Below are 18147 nucleotides of genomic sequence, written 5' to 3' on the forward strand. Positions count from 1 at the left end.
CGGCCCCACAGCTCCTCTGCCTTTGTGTGCATGACATGCGGGCCAGCTGAACTACGGCGACCATCAACTTTCTACCACAGCCACACCCGATTGGACGCGGTTTGCCTGCTCCACTGCTGTGCTCCTATCCGTACTCCCGCACCATCGAATTTTCATCCAGCGGTTGTGATACATTTCGTCCCGGGCATCAATCCTCAGCTGGAGTACTTCTGGACTACAGGTAGTACCCGCTGGTGTGGCCATCTATGCCTCGTAACGCCCCGACGCCCAGCTGTGGCACCCTCGCCACGGCCACGCCACCACCGGCCGGTTCATCTCGAACAAGTGAGTCGCGAACCACGCCACCACCATGAGAATGACATGTGAGCCAGCCGCATTTAAGGTCCGCATGTCATTGACTCATAGGCCGGGCACTAAGCCACTGAAGTTCGGTCCCGTGGGCCCCGAGAGGGAAATGTAACTCCCGCGGCAGGCCTTGTGGTGCTCCTGCAGTACGAGCTCGTGCCAAACCCAGAATTTGTTTCTTACTACTACCAACTACTAGTAAGGTACACGTGCATTGCACGCATGAGATTCTGGTGGTTTGTGCATTATTCTTCTACATGTGGAGTCTTCTAGATTCTACATGTGGCAAAATCTGGTGGAATGTAGATCATATCCAACGGCCAGTAGTGCTCGGATTTGCCATCTTTGTACCGTCGGATTGGCTTCATCCAACGACCAACTTTCAAAGTTATTCACACACTATATAGGGGTATAGATATAGATGTTTGGTTTTGCAGCCTAAGGTTGCCACGCCTAATCTTAAGCGTGCCACAATATCCTAGGCATGTGTTTGGTTCATTGCTACACTTGTGGCTTGACACACTTTTCTAGCTACATGGTCCACATGTCATAGACTCAACTTCTTGCCAAATCTTGCCACACTTGTGGTGGCCATTTTGTTAGCCACATTTTTTGTGGCAGACACAGGGGTTGTTTGGTTTTAGGCCTAGCAATACCACACTTTATCATACAATGTTGCCAAAGATTGCCACACGTAAGGTTAGGCAAGTTTGACTAACTTAGGTGAGTGTTTGGTTCAAGCCACACCTTAGGCAAGCCACACTAAGGCCCCACATGACATACACACAAAAATGTGGCAAGATTCCCTTAGGCTTGCAAACTTGTGGCTCTCATTTTGAAGAACTAACTTTGCCTAAGCTTAGTTGTGGCAAAGTTAGTCATGAATTAAGTTCAACCATGGAGTCTTCTAGATTCCACATGTGGCCGAATTTGGTGGAATGTAGACGATATCCAACGGCCAGTAGTGCACGGATTTGCCATATTTGTACCATCGGATTGGCTTCATCCAACGACCAACTTTCAATGTTTTTCACACACTATATTGGGGGTATAGATATAGATGTGCCGGCCCGTTGCAATGGATCCAAAGTATATCTATTTAGTGGAGTGCACTCTAAACACATTATCTATTTATTTTTCTCTAACCTTTCGTAGCCATGCAACCAAGCCACATAAGCTTCATGGGTGCCCCCACATCATATTATTCATACTACGTTGACTGAAAAAAACATAAATCACCCAAAACAAGATCTTCCCGTTTTTTGTTCCTACGATGCTGTGCCGTGCACGTACCTACTAGTTGTATAGTGGTAGTTTTAGTTGTATAGTACAAACTTGGTACTAGTAGGAGTAGTACTAGTACGGAATGCTCCTACTCTATCAACGAGCCCCATCTGACACCAAATTTCTTGGCTTCCGTGCTACAGCTAGATCTTCCCCTCGTTTCTGTTTTCCAACTCGGTGGCGGGCGGGGTGCGGTTTGCCAATAGTCGGTTTGCTCAACGGCGGTCTCACATGAAAGTGAAAATGCTAGGCAACACGCCTTCCCTAAGCTATGTGTCGTGCCAGACGGGCCGTGGAGTACTCCCGATTCCCGGGCGTGTGGGGGTGCGACGCGAACGCGACAGGCCTTTTCCTTTTACTAGCAATGTGCCCGTGCTTTGCGACGGATCCAAAGTAGTAGAATAGTGGTACTTGTTCAGAACCTTGAAAGAAATCACTCTTGTTTTGATATACACCTAATATATTACTCCCTCCGTTCCTAAATATTTGTCTTTTTAGAGATTTCAAATGGACTATCACATACGGATTATATAGACATATTTTAAAGTGCAGATTCACTCATTTTGCTCCGTATGTAGTCACTTATTGAAATCTCTAGAAAGACAAATATTTAGGAATGGAGGGAGTACTTTTCACTCAAAATATATTTCTCAAGCTGTTTTGATGAGGTGAGGGAGGGATGTGGTTGCTTTCAAGATAATAAGGGGTTTTCTTCAATTTGGAGCAAAGAACTGGGCTATTGTTGCAAAAATGCCACAACTTACCTCACAGCCGTTAGATGCAGATCTAATGGTCAGAAACGACGGATGGCAGACACACCACACCAACTGAGTCTTTTATAGGAGTAGGAGTAGAGAAACATGTATAAATTGTAACATTTGGTTCTGCTCCTTGGCACGATCGATAGATAGAAATAACGATTGGAAACGCTAGGGAGGGGCTATTTCCGCCAGATAAGCAGGGTACGTAGTAGCTAGGTTGGCGCATCATCGGTTTGGTCACACGAGGTCCGACATGTTCTAGTGTTTCTAGCAAGATGCCCGCGCGTTGCACGAAGTGGATGGAAAAGGTAAGCACAACTTATAAATTGACGGATGGAGTACTAGTTACAGTAATGCATATAATTAAGCAAAGGGATCGCACATGTCGGTATTGACTGGAACAAGAATGCAACAACACAACAAGAATTAAGGCCACGATGATGCGATCGTAGTGGTGGTTACAGAAGGCAAGAAGAAAGATGCATCCATCAACGTACGACCTCCTCCTCCTCTACTTAGTGCGCCGGGCCACCGACCGGCGGCTAAGGAGCGGCGGCTTTTGTGGCGAGGTCGAGGTGCTTCTCAGCAAAGGCATCCATGGCTTCCAGCCGGTTGAGGAAGGCCAACGTCGTAGCGTCCTCACTGGCCTTGTAGATACCTATGTACACGATTTGCTCGTACATGTGGATGTGTAGGTCGACGAATTCTTGTAGGGCGAGGCGCCTCGCGGCGAGCGCGACCTCCAGGTGGACATTCTTCGTGGCATCGGTGGGCAGTCGCAGGGCCACCAGTGCTTGAAAGAGGTTCCGGCCATGGAGGCCGATTAGGGTGGCAGGCAATGAGGAGCCCGAGCGCGTGGGCTGGAGGAGTACGGCTATGTAGTCTGCGAGCTTCTTGACGACGGTGAACTTGTTGCTGGTGGCAACGATCATCTGGTCCAACTAAGAGTCGTAGTTGGCGTCGACGGCGGCCATCCACAAGCCGGTCTCCAACACCGTCTAGAGACGATCCTCGGCGCCATGCCACACGCCGGTGTCGTGGACCATCTGGCACAGCCGCTGGCCACTCGCGCGCATCGCCACCATGGGTCTGGAGTGAGCTCTTTTGCGCTTAGTGTAGGTGCTTAGGGAAATGCTTTGGTGCGTACGATGTGGTAGATGCATTGGAATGGAGGGGCGCCTTTATATGAGTGCAAACTGCGTTGCATTCACATCGTGCAGCCTCTTTTCCCGGTCCTCCTCCCATTACTTCCCTCATGCATTAATTGAAGGAGGATGCATTGGCCGTTCAACATTTCGGGAACCGCTACTCCCTCCCTCGTCTGCATTAAAGCCGTATTGGGAACTGCGCCACCCGCTGTCAAATCGAATACTCCCTCCGTCTAGGTGCGTAAGTCATCTTACGAAAACCAAATAGTCCCAAAACACATAGGCACGGTGCATTAACTCTCACGTTGTTTCTTATTTTTTGACATAAATAGAGGAATCAACCAATAAGAGATGTGGGGCTTGTATGCTTTTAATGACTTGACACTATCAAACATGACATGCAGTGGTCAGTTCGTTGCACACAATGATATTAATTACTCCCTCCGTCCCATAATGTAAGACGTTTTTTGACACTACACTAGTGTCAAAAAGCGTCTTACATTAAGGGACGGAGGTAGTAGAAAATAAACATTAAGTTCTCTCGTTTTCCTCTCCACCTTGGTCACGGTGCACAATCTAAGATGACTTCCACTATGTAGGCCAAAAGCGGTGCCAAATCCACTTCTGGTTTATTTGGCACCGATGCCCTCCATTGCCCAGCCGGTGCCATAAAAAAAATTCAGGGAACCGGAGCAAGTAGCTGCTCCGATGCCCACCCGGTGCCAAATGTAGAAAGCAATAAACAATTGGCTCATGGCCCACTGCAAAGAGCTAATCAGGCTAAGGAAACTCATGTGAATAGAGCATCTGGGTCCCATTTTTTGTCAGGCTACGAATGCAACATTGTGAGACCGGTGCCAAGTAAAATCTTCAGGGCATCGCTGCCCAGCCGGTAGTATTTTAATGCATTGGGCATCGACTACATAGTGGAAGGCCACCTAGACGGAGGGAGTTACTGTACTATTTAAAAGTCGAGGGCGGGGCTTTTCCTGCGCGGTAGGCGGGGCAGTTCCGCCTAGTCGGTTCGACCGAGACGCGAGAAGATGAGGGAGTAGGCTGCTGCAAACGTAGGGCTATGTGATTAGACAGCGAGTTACTGCTGGACAGGTGGGGCCCCGTGATTTGACTTGCCATTATCATTTTAACTGCGGCGCTACGACCGGCGTGAGTCTCCCGATTCCTGACCACCTCCATACAGGTGCCTCTCCTCATGCTCCACCATGTAGAGGCTGGCTCTTGCATGAGAGCCCACTTCTCCACTTTTTCCTTGCCTCTCTTTCCTCCACATATGCAAAAATGCCATGTAAAGCGGGCTTATAGCCCACTATTGTACTTACTTGCTCCTACAGGTGCTAAGCTTGCCACATAGGCATAAAGTCTGATGTGGAAAGTTAATTAAGAAGAGAGAGACTAGTTTGGTGACCCAAGGAAGAAACGGTGATAAGCGCATGTACCTAGGTGAAAAGACAATTTTGAGTCTATAGATAATTAAATGAAGCAAACTTAGCAACAAAAAATACTCCCTCCGTCTAGGTGTGTAAGTCATCTTGCGAAAACCAAATAATCCCGAAATACTTAGGTGCGGTGCATTAACTTCTACCTCGTTTCTTGTTTCTTGACATATCAACTAATAAGAGATTTGGGGTGTGCATGCTTTTAATGACTTGAGACTACCAAACACGACATGCAGTGGTCAGTTCATTGCATGCAATGCTATTAATTAGCAAATAAACATTAAGTTCTCTCATTTTCCCCTCCTTCTTGGTCATGGTGCACAACCTAAGATGACTTACTCACCTAGACGGAGGAAGTAATAAGCACCTATGCATTTGGGACTTGATTGCTAAGCCATTTAATGCCCTTAGCACCTCATCTAAGCACCATTTCATTGGAAGAGGTCACTCCTTGGCAAATGCAATAAATACTACTCCCTCTATCCCATAATATAAGAACTTTTTGGCACTACACTAGTGTCAAAAATGTTCTTATATTATGGGACGGAGGGAGTACGAAGAAAGAGATTGAGAGAAGTAAAAAAATACACTTATAGCCAACCTTATAGCTAACCTTGTTGTAGTATGAGTGAATAAGTGATGACTATGTATGACATGCCAACATCAGATAGCCTAACGCATAGTGTTAAATCTCCAAGGGCGCGACCGTGCGAGCGATGCGACGGTCGTGGTAGGCGCGACCATGATACGGGTTGCTGGCAGCCCTTGGATCTGAGATCGAACGGTGGCATGCTAAGTTGCTAAAAATTTGCGGAATAACCCTCCAAGATAGGCTATTCACCCATAGGTCTAGAATCACGCCATGCAACCGTTCGATCTCAGATCCAAGGGCTCTCGGAAGCCCGTATCATGGGAGAACGGAAAGCCACTACCCTGCCTTTCGCACGCTGGCAGTTCGCTCCTACTCGTTCCTGCACATCATTTAATATTACGGCGGTTCGCTCCTAGTTGTCCCGTCCTTTCACATTACAGCAGTTCCACTAATCCTAACCCTCCTCCCAAATCCATGGCGTCCCAAATCTCCATGATCGGTGGTGAGTACAAGGTTAGAACCATCACCGATGATGAGTTCAACGTCATCTATACCCGTTCTTCCGCGATGGTGAAAGGATGCGTTGCTCGCTTCAGACGCATGTTCAAAAACTCAGATGATGAGTGGGTCGCTGGGCTAGATCTTGAGTACACCACAGTCCTGGGACGAGAGAAGGATCTAAAGGAGGAAGAGAGGAAGAAGCCCGCCGTGATCTAGGTGTGCGTGCATGACTTATGCTTGGTCTACCACATATGCCATGCCGACGTTGAATGCCAGGATTTTAAGAACTTCCTCAAGAGCGACCTAGTCAAATTCGTTACTGTAGACTTTACGAACGACAAAAGAGTCCTGGGTCAGATAGGCCTCGTTGTAGGCAACCCCTTCGACCTCTAGAAGAATCGGCTGCTGCCCTCCAGTGGTCAACCTTCAGTGCTGACCCTGGCTGGAGCCATGGTTCATCCTTCGTACGGTAAACTGGAGAAACCTCATTACACGTTTCATCGCCATGCATGGCAGCGGACTGTACTAGATATAGACCACATCCACTACGCTGCAATGGATGGCTACCTTTGTTTCAATATCTACAAGGGTTGGATGAAGAGCAAGAGCCAAGTGTGCGGTTCAAGCAAAGAAGTATCGGCCAAGAGGAAGAGGGACAAGGACGAAGTCGAGGACGTGGACGAGGACTCCGAGTAAGGTGGCAGTGTCGTTGCTCATGGTGGTTCTAATGCAGTGTCTACCGGATTAGTTGCATAGTTTAATTTCAGGTGTGCTTAGTTTAATTTGAGGGGTGTGTTGTGCTGAGCCCCCAAGAGAACTATGTTACGTACATACTAGTATTTCTTTAATAGAATTTAGCACCCCATTTAAGCATGTACTAGCTTTTTTAATAGTGCTATATGCATAATTTGGCGGCGAGCGCTCTCTATATGTACCACCTTTTTTTAATTTCAAGTTTTGCTCCGTGGCGCAATCCATCGATACTACTACTACTGTACAAAAGTATACATTTTTTAAAAGCCTAGAGGGCGGGGCAGTCTAGCTTGGTCGGTTTCACGAGAGGCGAGGGCCTTTGTGATTTGACAGCTCATTACTGCCGTGAAATAGAATAGTACTGCACCGCCCGCTACACGCCCGGCTGAACACGCCTCCTCGCCTCCATCAAACCCCTCCGTTAAACCCGCATGCAAACCGAGAATCCTACTCCGGCCACACGTTCGTTCATGAGCGGGCCGGAATTAAACACAACACAGGCCGAGCTCCTCCCGTCCGCCCTCAGTTTAAACGAGGCCAGACGCCGGCCAAGCTCCTACCGTCCGCCCTCTATTTACACGAGGCCAAACGGACAGCGGTCAAGAATCGCACCCCTCCGCCACTCCCCCATCTCCTCCTTCACCATTTTCTCCACTCTTCCGATGGCTTCCGAGGAGCCGTTCTCTGGCATATTACCCGGCTGGGTGGCCTGCTGAGCCCTCCGGATACGGGCGAGGCCACTTGGTGCTACACCAACCTTGCTTGGCCCGACGGAGCCAGTTGCCGCCCCAAACAGGCGCGTGGTTCAGCAACTCGCTGCTCCAGTTCAGCTCGATGAGGAGTGGCGAGTTGCTCCACGCCGGCACGGCGGCGAGCACGCCGGTATGGGTGTCGTCGCTGCCGTGTCATACCGCGCCACCAGTGTCTGCGGTGGCCGCGCCTCCCGTGTCTGTGGGCGCGCCTCCCATGCCTGCGGCAGCGCCATGCAGGCAGAGACAGAAGCCGGGTGCGTGGAGAGCGACGAGTCGGTGGGCAGCTTCTCCGTGTCCGCCGCCATCATCGAGGAGAAGTAGAACACGGGAGGCCGCCGCCACTTGGGCCCCATGAAGGCCACCGTCGAGGCGATGAATGTGCATTCAGGTGGTTTCTTTGATGCTTATCGACCCTGCAAGTGTCTGACGGACATGAGGAAGACAAAGGGATCCGCGGGCGGCCATTTAGATTATGTACTCCCTCTCCAGCTGGCGGGAAATATTTGTTCTAAGAATGGATAAATTGTATGTATCTATAACTAAAATAAGTCTAGATACATCCATTTCTAGGATAAGTATTTCCGGACGGAGGGAGTATTAATTATACCAAGAGAGCCGGATTGGCACCGCTTAGTACATGTAAATGTAATGAAATCCATCTTATTTATATGAAGATCCGGCTTTTTTATATGAAATCCTTCATGCTGATATGAAATCAGTCCGTGTTTGCACGAATTTCATCTGGTTGGTTAGAGTTGTGAAAATGTATGCCACTGGCGTTTGATGTCGTCCTCCGCAGAAGGAAGCGGGGGGACATTTGCCGGCTGCCGTTGGAGATGCTCTTATGCTGGAAATAATAGAGAAACATCCAATCCATTTTAGTTAATTGCGTGTATGATTGTCCCTCTATAAAAAGTTAACTGCATGTACAGTGTACACGTGACTTGCAGGGTGGCTACAACTTCATACAGAAAGTTAAAAAGAAACAAGTCCATTCTCAATCTTGTATTCTAAGTACTCTGTGGGTTCCACTGTCAGTACAGTAGCGAAAGAAGTATATATTAAAGAAGTAATATGTAATATAAAAATCTAAAGTTAAAGACAGAATTCGAACTTATGTCATCGTGTTGCGAGCCTCCGGCGCTAACCAGTCCAGCACATTTTTGTTGTAGACCATGTTGGAGATATATCTCCATGTCTACTCTTATACTCCATCTGTTCCTAAATATTTGTCTTTTTCAGATTTCAAATAGACTACCACATACGGATGTGTATGTAGACATATTTTAGAGTGTAGATTCACTCATTTTGCTCCGTATGTAGTCACTTGTTGAAATCTCTAAAAAGACAAATACTCCTCCGTCCGGAAATACTTGTCATCAAAATGGATAAAAGGAAATGTATCTAGACGTATTTTAGTTTTAGATACATCTCTTTTTATCCATTTTGATGACAAGTATTTTTGGACGGAGGGAGTATTTAGGAACGGAGGGAGTAGAAAACAAAGTTGGTGATGATGGTGTGCGTGCCATCCTGCAATATAGGCCGTCGGATTTATATCTAACAAATAGGAAGGAAACTATGGCAATTTTGCAAAAATATACCCACACCCCTCTCCATGTTCGCAAATAAGGCCTTCCCTCATTCATCCTTTTCTCTCACAAGATAAACTACTCATGCAAATGCATCTTGATGTTCCATGCAACGCATGGGCATCTAGCTAGTTTCTTTTAAAATAGTTACTGCGATAATTGGGTGGAAGTGATATATTTTATGTCTTCCCCGAATGATTTCAGATTCACTAGTAGTAACAAAGAAAATGTTGCCTTGTTAATTAACAGAAAACAGGGTGAAAACTATCACATGTGGCCGGTAAAAACAAGCCACACTGGGTTCAGCGTCATCGTCACTAGTGTTGTGCCCGCGCGAGAAGTCTACATATCGAGGGGGATACTGAGCGAGGCACAGAGACACAATGTTTGAGAGAGAAACCAATTGACAGATTACGATCATATCGAGTTGTCACCCTTCTGCTATCAATGTTGGGGTGCGGGGGAGGGGGAGGGAGAGAAAGACATATCGAGAGTGTGTGCGGTAGGCACAGAGGCACAACTAGCGAGTGTGTGTGTATGTGTGTGTGTTTGAAAGAGGAGTAGATAGATTACTATCAAGATCGAGGTGCCACCCTACTCCTTCGGTGTCTGGTAGTGTGTGTGTGTGTGTTTGAGAGAGAAGCCAGTCGATGGATTAGTATCCACATCGAGGTGTCACCCTACTCCTTCGGTGTTGGGAAGTGTGTGTGTGTGGGTGTGTGGGTGTGGGTGGGGGGGCAGTGACACTCACATATCTCTACTCTTATAAAAAACAGAGTTGGTGATGATGGTGTTCCTGCCATCCTGCAATATAGGCCATCTGATTTATATCCGACGGATAGGAAGGAAACTATGGCAATTTTTGCAAAAATATACCCACACCCCTCTCCGCATTTGCAAATAAGGCATTCCTCGTTCATCCTTTTCTCCCACAAGTTAAACTAGTCATACAAGTGCATCTTGATGTTCCGTGCAACGCATGGGCATCTTGCAGTAGGGAGAAGGAGTTTGTGTGACACATCTAAGCTATATTAAGGGATTGTACATAGCATTTGTGCCGAGGCATACTTAAAGCATCACGAAGCTAAACAAACGTGTGCATGCAGGCCAGAAAAATGAAGCGAGAAGCAAGTGTGCTGCGCGCGCGTCGCGTGTGTGTGTGTGTGTGTGTGTGTGAGACAGAGAGAGAGAGAGAGAGAGAGAGAAATCTCAAAACAAAAGGTGCTCTGCTGGAATCCCATTGTATGTATTCATATGGTTCGGGAACTCAAGTTAACCATAGGCATATGTGTGAGAGACATTATTATACTTTGAGATATTAGTGGCTGTGGGTGGGCGGAATTAAAGGGGTGGGCGTGTTAGACAGAGAGAGCATGTGTGTTTCTGTGTGAGAGACTTGTAGGACGGGGTAGAAAGATGAATTCTAACCTTGACGGAGGGAGAGAAATACACGAAGTGCGCGTGTGTGATTCCGATGCCCACAGGGAAATGAGATATGTATGCGTGCGAGAGAGATTGCACAATTCATTCACGTATCATTATCTAGCGATCATGGACATGCATCGCTTGAACATAAATCAATATCTACTTCGTATCGTAGCCAAAGGTACAATATCGATTCAACGCTATAAAGATTGGACACTCACATATCACATTTTTTTCTATTTAAATAAATCTTTTCACTTGTGCATGCCAAAGTTACAGTGATGTTTCTTTAAACAACCAATGTAGCTATCATGTACATGCACCATTGTTACTCTTTCATTCAAATTCATTAGTCTTGGATGATTTAAGGTTCTATTATGAAGTAATATATGTAATATTCATATATGAATTCAATGGGTACGCAATTTATGAAATGGAGGCTATGTAATCATATGAGGTAACACTTTTAAGTAGCGGACTACAATTCATTTCTTTTTGTGCGCCTCTACACTAACACGCAATGCATTATGTTTAAAGTAAATAACCCAATGGCCACTAAAATTAATCTATTTACACGAGAAAACATTAGGTTGGAGCGTTTGATGCATTTTGTGAACGCGCCACTACACCCGTACGAATTGGCCGCGCCGGTAGTGAAACGTCCAAGTTATCGGCGAGTCATCCCGGGAGTTATTTGTCTTTTTTTTCTGTGGGAATTCATACAGTTATTAACTGCTGACGCGTGCCCTATGTTTACACAGTCTATCAGTGACCTTCCCGCTAGCACGGTCCAAATTAGGTTGAAAACTGGATACAAACGATCCTCCGGGCGGCAAAATCTCTCGCCTCCTTCTAAAATTTCCGCCACCTTAGTCTTTAGCATGCGAAATTCCCCTTTTGTCCTTGGTGCATGGAGACCAACAGTTACAATACCGCCCTCATCTACATAACAGGTTGGGGCTGATTTGGTAACTTCCGGTTCCCCCCACTACATGGCACCCCCATTTCCTCTCCCCCTCCCGCAAAAACGACTAACTCCACAGGACCAGAGCATCTTACATTGGCCTTTCTCCCCTCCCCTCTCGAAACCCTAGACTGCTCATCCACCGGCGTACCAGAGCCCATTCACTGCCAGCGGCGTCCACCTGGCCAGATCTGCTTCTACGGCCGCATCCACCCCTCCCACCTCCCCTAGAAACAAGTAGACTGCTCATCCACCACTATACCACAGCCCATTCAGTGCCGGCCTTGTCCACGGCGCCGGATCTGCTTCGCCAGTACTCTCGTCAACCGCCGCGCATCTGCAGCGGCTCAATCATACTCCCCACCGGAGACGCTTCGTCCACACCCCTCGGAGCCGCCCCACCGACGCCCCCGTCGATGGCCTCTGATCCTCTTCGCTGACACCTTCCTCAACCCTACCGTAGCCGCTTCGCCGACACCATCATCAACCCTACCAAAGTAGCTTCGCCTATACCATTCTCAACCCTACCGGGGCCGCTTTGCCAACTCACAAGTCCACGGCCTCAGATCTGCTTCCTCGCACCCTCATCCAACCTACCAGAGCAGCTTCTGACGCCCCGTCTACGGCCGCAGATCCGCATCGTTGACACCATCCTTAACCCAACCACCGGACCAGCTTCTGACGCCCGTCCACGGCCGCAGATCCGCATCGTCCACGGCCACAGATCCGCTTCGCCCACACCGTAGTCCACCCTACCGGAGTCGCTCCACAAACACCCTACTCGACGGTTCTAGATCTCCTTACCGGACCTCGACAGCCAGCGCAGCATCATGACCCTTGATGTTTCTAACCTGATTCCCACCGTCTGGCAAGATGCCAAGCACCCGCCACGGCCTAGGTACTTGTCACCTTTAAACCCATCCAACATCACCTGCCCGATGTACTTCAAATATACTAACAGGTCGCTGTTACCTGTTATGCAGCTGGCAAAAACTACAAGGACGATGTTTCTTCTGGATCTAACAGCTTGGCCAACCAAGATCCTGGACTCAGGCATTGCTATGATCTTGTAAGTGCGTCTCTCTCTTGTATTGTTATGTGCCTGCCAGCATGCTTTGCTAGGATTTTTGACCAGTAATCCCTTTGTGCAAACAATGATTTCTACTACTGGCTGCTAAATTAGATATGTAGATGTCATACATGATACTACCTCGTACCTCCGTTCCTAAATATAAGTCGTTCTAGAGATTCCACTATAGGCTACATACGGAGCAAAATGAGTGAATCTACACTCGAAAATGCATATATATACATTTGTATGTGGTCCATACTGGAATCTCTACAAAGACATATATTTAGGGACAGAGGCAGTACATTACACAAAATCATAGGTGGCATGTAGGAATTCCAGTGCACTACATTATTCTCCCTTAGAGTGTCTGCTAGTCCAGCACACAGAGTCATGGCTAGTTTATGCTACGCACACAATCATTAATTGGTGGTTTAAATATGCGCAAGGGATATGCAATGTATTATCATGTAGAGATGTCTGAAATTAGCCGTGTCAACTTGCAGATAGGGTTACACAATGAAAAAGTACAAGATGTATGTGGCAATTTCATGGAACATCGCAAAAAAAGGAGAGGCAGCGGTGAGCCTATACAGTGTGCTATGGTACGTCACTCCTCCATTGCAATCATCGTGACATGTTATTTGTATGTCAGTTTTATTGGCCAAGTTTCTTAGGGACAGTTATTATGAGTTATCCTAAGAAAATAAGCACCCGTGAATATAAGCTCCATGTAATAGGCCAACCAGTTCTTTTCATTGCGTTTTCAGCTTATCTTTTAGTATGATCAGTGAAAAGTCTAGATTGCATTATATTTTTTCATTTTGTTGCCCATATGAAAATTAATTTGACTTGCAAACATCACAAATTGAACCCAGTGCAGTAATTAATATGATAGGAAAACGGACCATCACTATTTGCTCAAAATGCAAATACAAAGATACCATCTACTTGGCACAATCTAGTTTGGTCAATGTTTTCCATAGAGATCCCATTGTCTAATTTAAACGAAGAACGCATGACCCACATTTAAATGAAGAACAATTATTTATTGAAATTCAATGGTCCAAGTTACTGGTTATTATCATATAGCAGCACCACCTGAAAGCATCATATAGCGGCAGCAGCAGCTCATAGCAACTCATCATACAGCAGCAGCAGTGTGCAATTCATCATATACCAGCAGTAGCTCATAGCAATTCATCATATAGCAGCAGCAGCTCATTGCAATTCATCATATAGCAGCAGCAGGAGCAGCTCATTGCAATTCATCATATAGCAGCAGCAGGAGCAGCTCATAGCAATTCATCATATAGCATCGGCAGGAGCAGCTTATAGCAACTCATCATATAGCAGCAGCAGCAACTCATAGCAATTCATCATATAGCAGCAGCAGCAGCTCATAGCAATTCATCATATAGCAGCAGCAGCTCATAGCAATTCATCATATAGCAGCAGCTGGAGCAGCTCATAGCAATGCATCATATAGCAGTAGCAGAAGCAGCTCATAGCAATTCATCGTATAGTGGATCAGAATGAAAATTTGGCAAAAAATCAGAGGAGATCCTCACCTTGTTGGATGAGCTCATCCTTCAATAGCACCTCAAGGCCACGGCCTGGGAGGAGGGGAGGGGGAATAAGGTGCCTTCTGCCGCAGTGTGGCATCGGCCGTAGTTGTGCAGTGCCCGCCAGAGTAGTGCGTTGGACGAACCATAGTGGAGCAGCTGCTTGAGACCATGAGAATGAGGGGCGGCACCAGAGGGAGGGGCAGCCAAGGAGATTTGCACCTACCCGCCGGCCATGTAGCCTAGCTGGACAGAGCATCATCGAGGACTAGGCCAGATGGGACCAGTGGCAACGACTCGCTGGAGGAACCCTAGTGCTGCAGGCAGGGGATCGAGGTAGAGGGAAAGGGGAGAGGAGATGCAAGCGGGCAGGGCAATGAACACTTATGTGTTTGTTTTTACTTGAGGGTCAGGTGTGACACGGGCGTCAGCACTTGCATTTTGAGTGTAATATAGGCAGACAACATAGTCATTTCACTATTCCCCTTCCCTTCAATTTTTAGTGAGGTTCTACCCGAAACACCCCCCTCCAAAGCGAAATTAGTTAAGCCCAAGCCCATAACTCAAAAATGACTTCTTTACATCTTTTATGGCTTATTTTGACAATAAGCCCTGAAAAGGCGGAATCAAACTGGTCCTTAACCTGCAATTCAATTGTGCGTGCAAGAATGAATCACTCCTGCCTGCTATAGTGTACATTTAGGCATCATCATACATGCCATAACCTAATACATGTGCATTTCATTGTAGAATCTGGAATATGCAATGTTTATGTTAGTTTTTACGTTGCACATGATGTTTAAATGCCCCTTAAATCTGGTCGGTCAAGTGATGGTCTTTAAGCCTCCTTCTTTGCTTTTTTCTTGATATGTAAGATTTGCTCACACATCTTTTCACTTGTTTGCATCAGCCAGCCATACTAGGACTATTTGCTTTGATTACTTGTTGTTCTTGACCTAACACTCTAACAGAGCTTGTCAACAATTTAAACACTAAGGGCTGCTGTAGTGGGGCCTTGTCTAAATCATAGGTGACATAAAAGGTTTGGCTGTACACTAAAATAGGCTCTCCAAGAGTACCTGGAGATCCTGTTCGAAGGTATGCCTAGTTTTTACATAGTGCAGACATAGTAAATGCTCATTTCATTGTGTGCAAGTGCAAGAGATGCGGCATGTTTCCTTATGTGGTGTTGTTTTGTTATAATCTCATCTTTTGTGTTCACAGACTGGAAAGTATGCATATTTCTCTTCCAAGGAGACGAGTAACTAGTTTGTGTCACCTTGCAGAGGGGGTGCAATGAAGATAAGATTGAGGATTTCCAGGTACAAGATGTTAGGAAGGAGCCTTGCAAGAGAAGTAGGAGCTGCACTGAGCCTCTTCAACCTGTTAAGGTAAGTCACTGTATCCAACTCAACAGTTCAATTCCGTGTTTGTTTCAGGCATAGTTAATTTGCTCTTTTCAATTGCTTTATTTGTCCTCAGTTAATGAGATGCCCAAATAATGATGCCTGATGTTGGGTACTTGTATAACTATTAGTTGACATAATTAAAGGCCTTACCATTTAATTACTCTGCCGAAGTGTGCCTGAAGCTTTGAAGTCTATTAACCAACTATTATTGCATGAGGCTCACAATCTAGTCTATACTAGGCTAATGATTGCATAATTTTGCTTGCTGTAGTATGTTTGTATGAAACCCTCTGTTGTTCATTATGCTCCCTAAGACTTTAATTGAGCTACAGAATGGCCAATTGCTTGCTTCCTTATATGCAACGTGTTGTCTAAATTTGTAACTTGTCTGTGTTTTGGATTGGGCCCCAACATCATGCTCCTCTGGTGAGGTAAGAGAGATTTCTGTATGCAGGCTGCACAGACTACCTTTTTTATAATTTTTAAAATATCACCTGCTTATGCTTCATGACGTGTAACATTATTGTTAGTCCTATTTTGCCATGTACTCCCTCCGTCCCAAAATAAGTGTCTTAACTTTGTACTAGCTCTAGTGCAAAGTTGTACTAACCTTGAGACACTTATTTTGGGACAGAGGAAGTACAAAATAGTCTGTCTTGCTCGCTTCACTGTTGTAACTATATTTTTTCCATAGTCATGTGTACTTACAGAAACATTTCAGGATGAAGTGACATCAACACAAAGATCTGCGAGCAGTGCGGCATGGCCGTTACCGAATGATTATGGATTGGAATTGGATTGTGCTGATGTTCTTGAGCATCAACTAGAGGTGGCAAGACAACGTGTACATGATTCTCAACGTACAATCAACAAGTTGAGACTGGACATGCATGTATTAGATGCAGGAGTCAAAAAATGAAACAAGACACTGAGGTAACCACGAAGGAATTGGAGATTTTGCAGACTGAAATTTGTGCTATCTGAATCCGGCCAATCCTATTTTCTGAAGAGATTATAGTTCAAATGGATTTAAGTTGATGTGCGTCCTTGATGTATGAGCTATATTTGCCCAGTGTATGTAATTTGCTGCTTGTGTATGCTTTATTATCACCGGTGCCGAACCATAATGCCCAGTGGGTATAATCGGCTATAATTTCTTTATTGTATAGTGTAGGATTATTCTACGTTTCTATGCCTTGGTCTCTTTGTTGTATAGTGTATGTTTTTTAGAGGTGATAGTATAAAGTAGGATAATTCTTTGAATATGCTATATCGTTCAAACGGGGGCCAACTCGCCCAAACGTTGTAGTGACCATGGCCCTCCACGGGCCGTACGATCCATGGGCCATCTATGTGACGGATGATCCGTGGCCTTCTATGGGTGTCGGATCCATGAGCCTTCTATGGGCCGTCGGATCCATGGGCCTTCTATGGGTCGTCGGATCCATGGGCCTTAATGGGCCGTCGGATCAATGGGCCTGCTACGTCCTGTAGGATCCATGGGCCTTGTACGGCCGTCTCATATATGGGCCTTGTACGGACCGTATTATGGGCCGTATAATGGGCCGTAAACGGGCTAGAGTGGAAATCGTACGTTTTATGGGCTGACCATAACGGGTCGTTAATAGGCCATATTTGATGATGCTATGAGAATGGCCCAACAGATTAACGGGCCACAAACGGGCCGACTGTATCCACAGGCTGAATTTGGCCCACAAGTAGAAAAGGCCAGTAACGGGCCGTAAGTAACTGAATGCTGGAAATGAGCCCAAGAATAAATGGGCTGTGAGAAGGCCGAAAGGTAACACGGGCTGGAAACGACCCAATGGAATAATGGGCTGCTAATGGGTATAAAGCGGTACACTGTTCATTACGGGCTGGTTTCACCACGGGCCATTAATGGGCCAAGAGTTACAAAGGGACTCATATGGGCCGAAAGACATCATGGGCCATACATGGGCCGGAAGTTACAACGGGCTGGAATCATATTGGATGGCCCAGATGACGCTACTAGGCCTAATACCGTTAGGCCGTAACGGGACGTGAGTTAGAGGGCTGTAAATGGGCTATATGCGAACATGCCGTTAACAGGCTTTCCGTGGGCCGGGCCGCCACCTTTTTACCAAGTCAAACGGGCTAGCCTTTTCACAAGAATGGGCCTCTGTTGGGCCGTGCCACGTGTCGACGTATCATAGGCGCCTTGTGTCCAATGAGTGGATGACATCTGTCCCAACGGTGAGCCGACACGTGTTTCCTCCGTCCAATGATGATTTTACACGTGGAAAATCCCCATTCGTCGGGGCTGTTAACGGGTTGTCGGATCCAAAACTGGACCCGATAGCTTAACGGAGTTCCGTTACGGTGGATGCCACATGTCGGTCACCCTTGACGAAAGCACTTCTGTGATGCGCGATTTATCGTCATGGAAGTGGACACTTCTGTGATGATAATTTTGGTAATATCATGGTACACTTCTACGACAGCACAGGTATGACTATCTTGATTCTGTCATAAAATCGTCATGGACATACAT

This window comes from Triticum aestivum, chromosome 2D (genome assembly GCF_018294505.1).
Source record: "Triticum aestivum cultivar Chinese Spring chromosome 2D, IWGSC CS RefSeq v2.1, whole genome shotgun sequence".
NCBI classification, from domain to species: Eukaryota; Viridiplantae; Streptophyta; class Magnoliopsida; order Poales; family Poaceae; genus Triticum; species Triticum aestivum.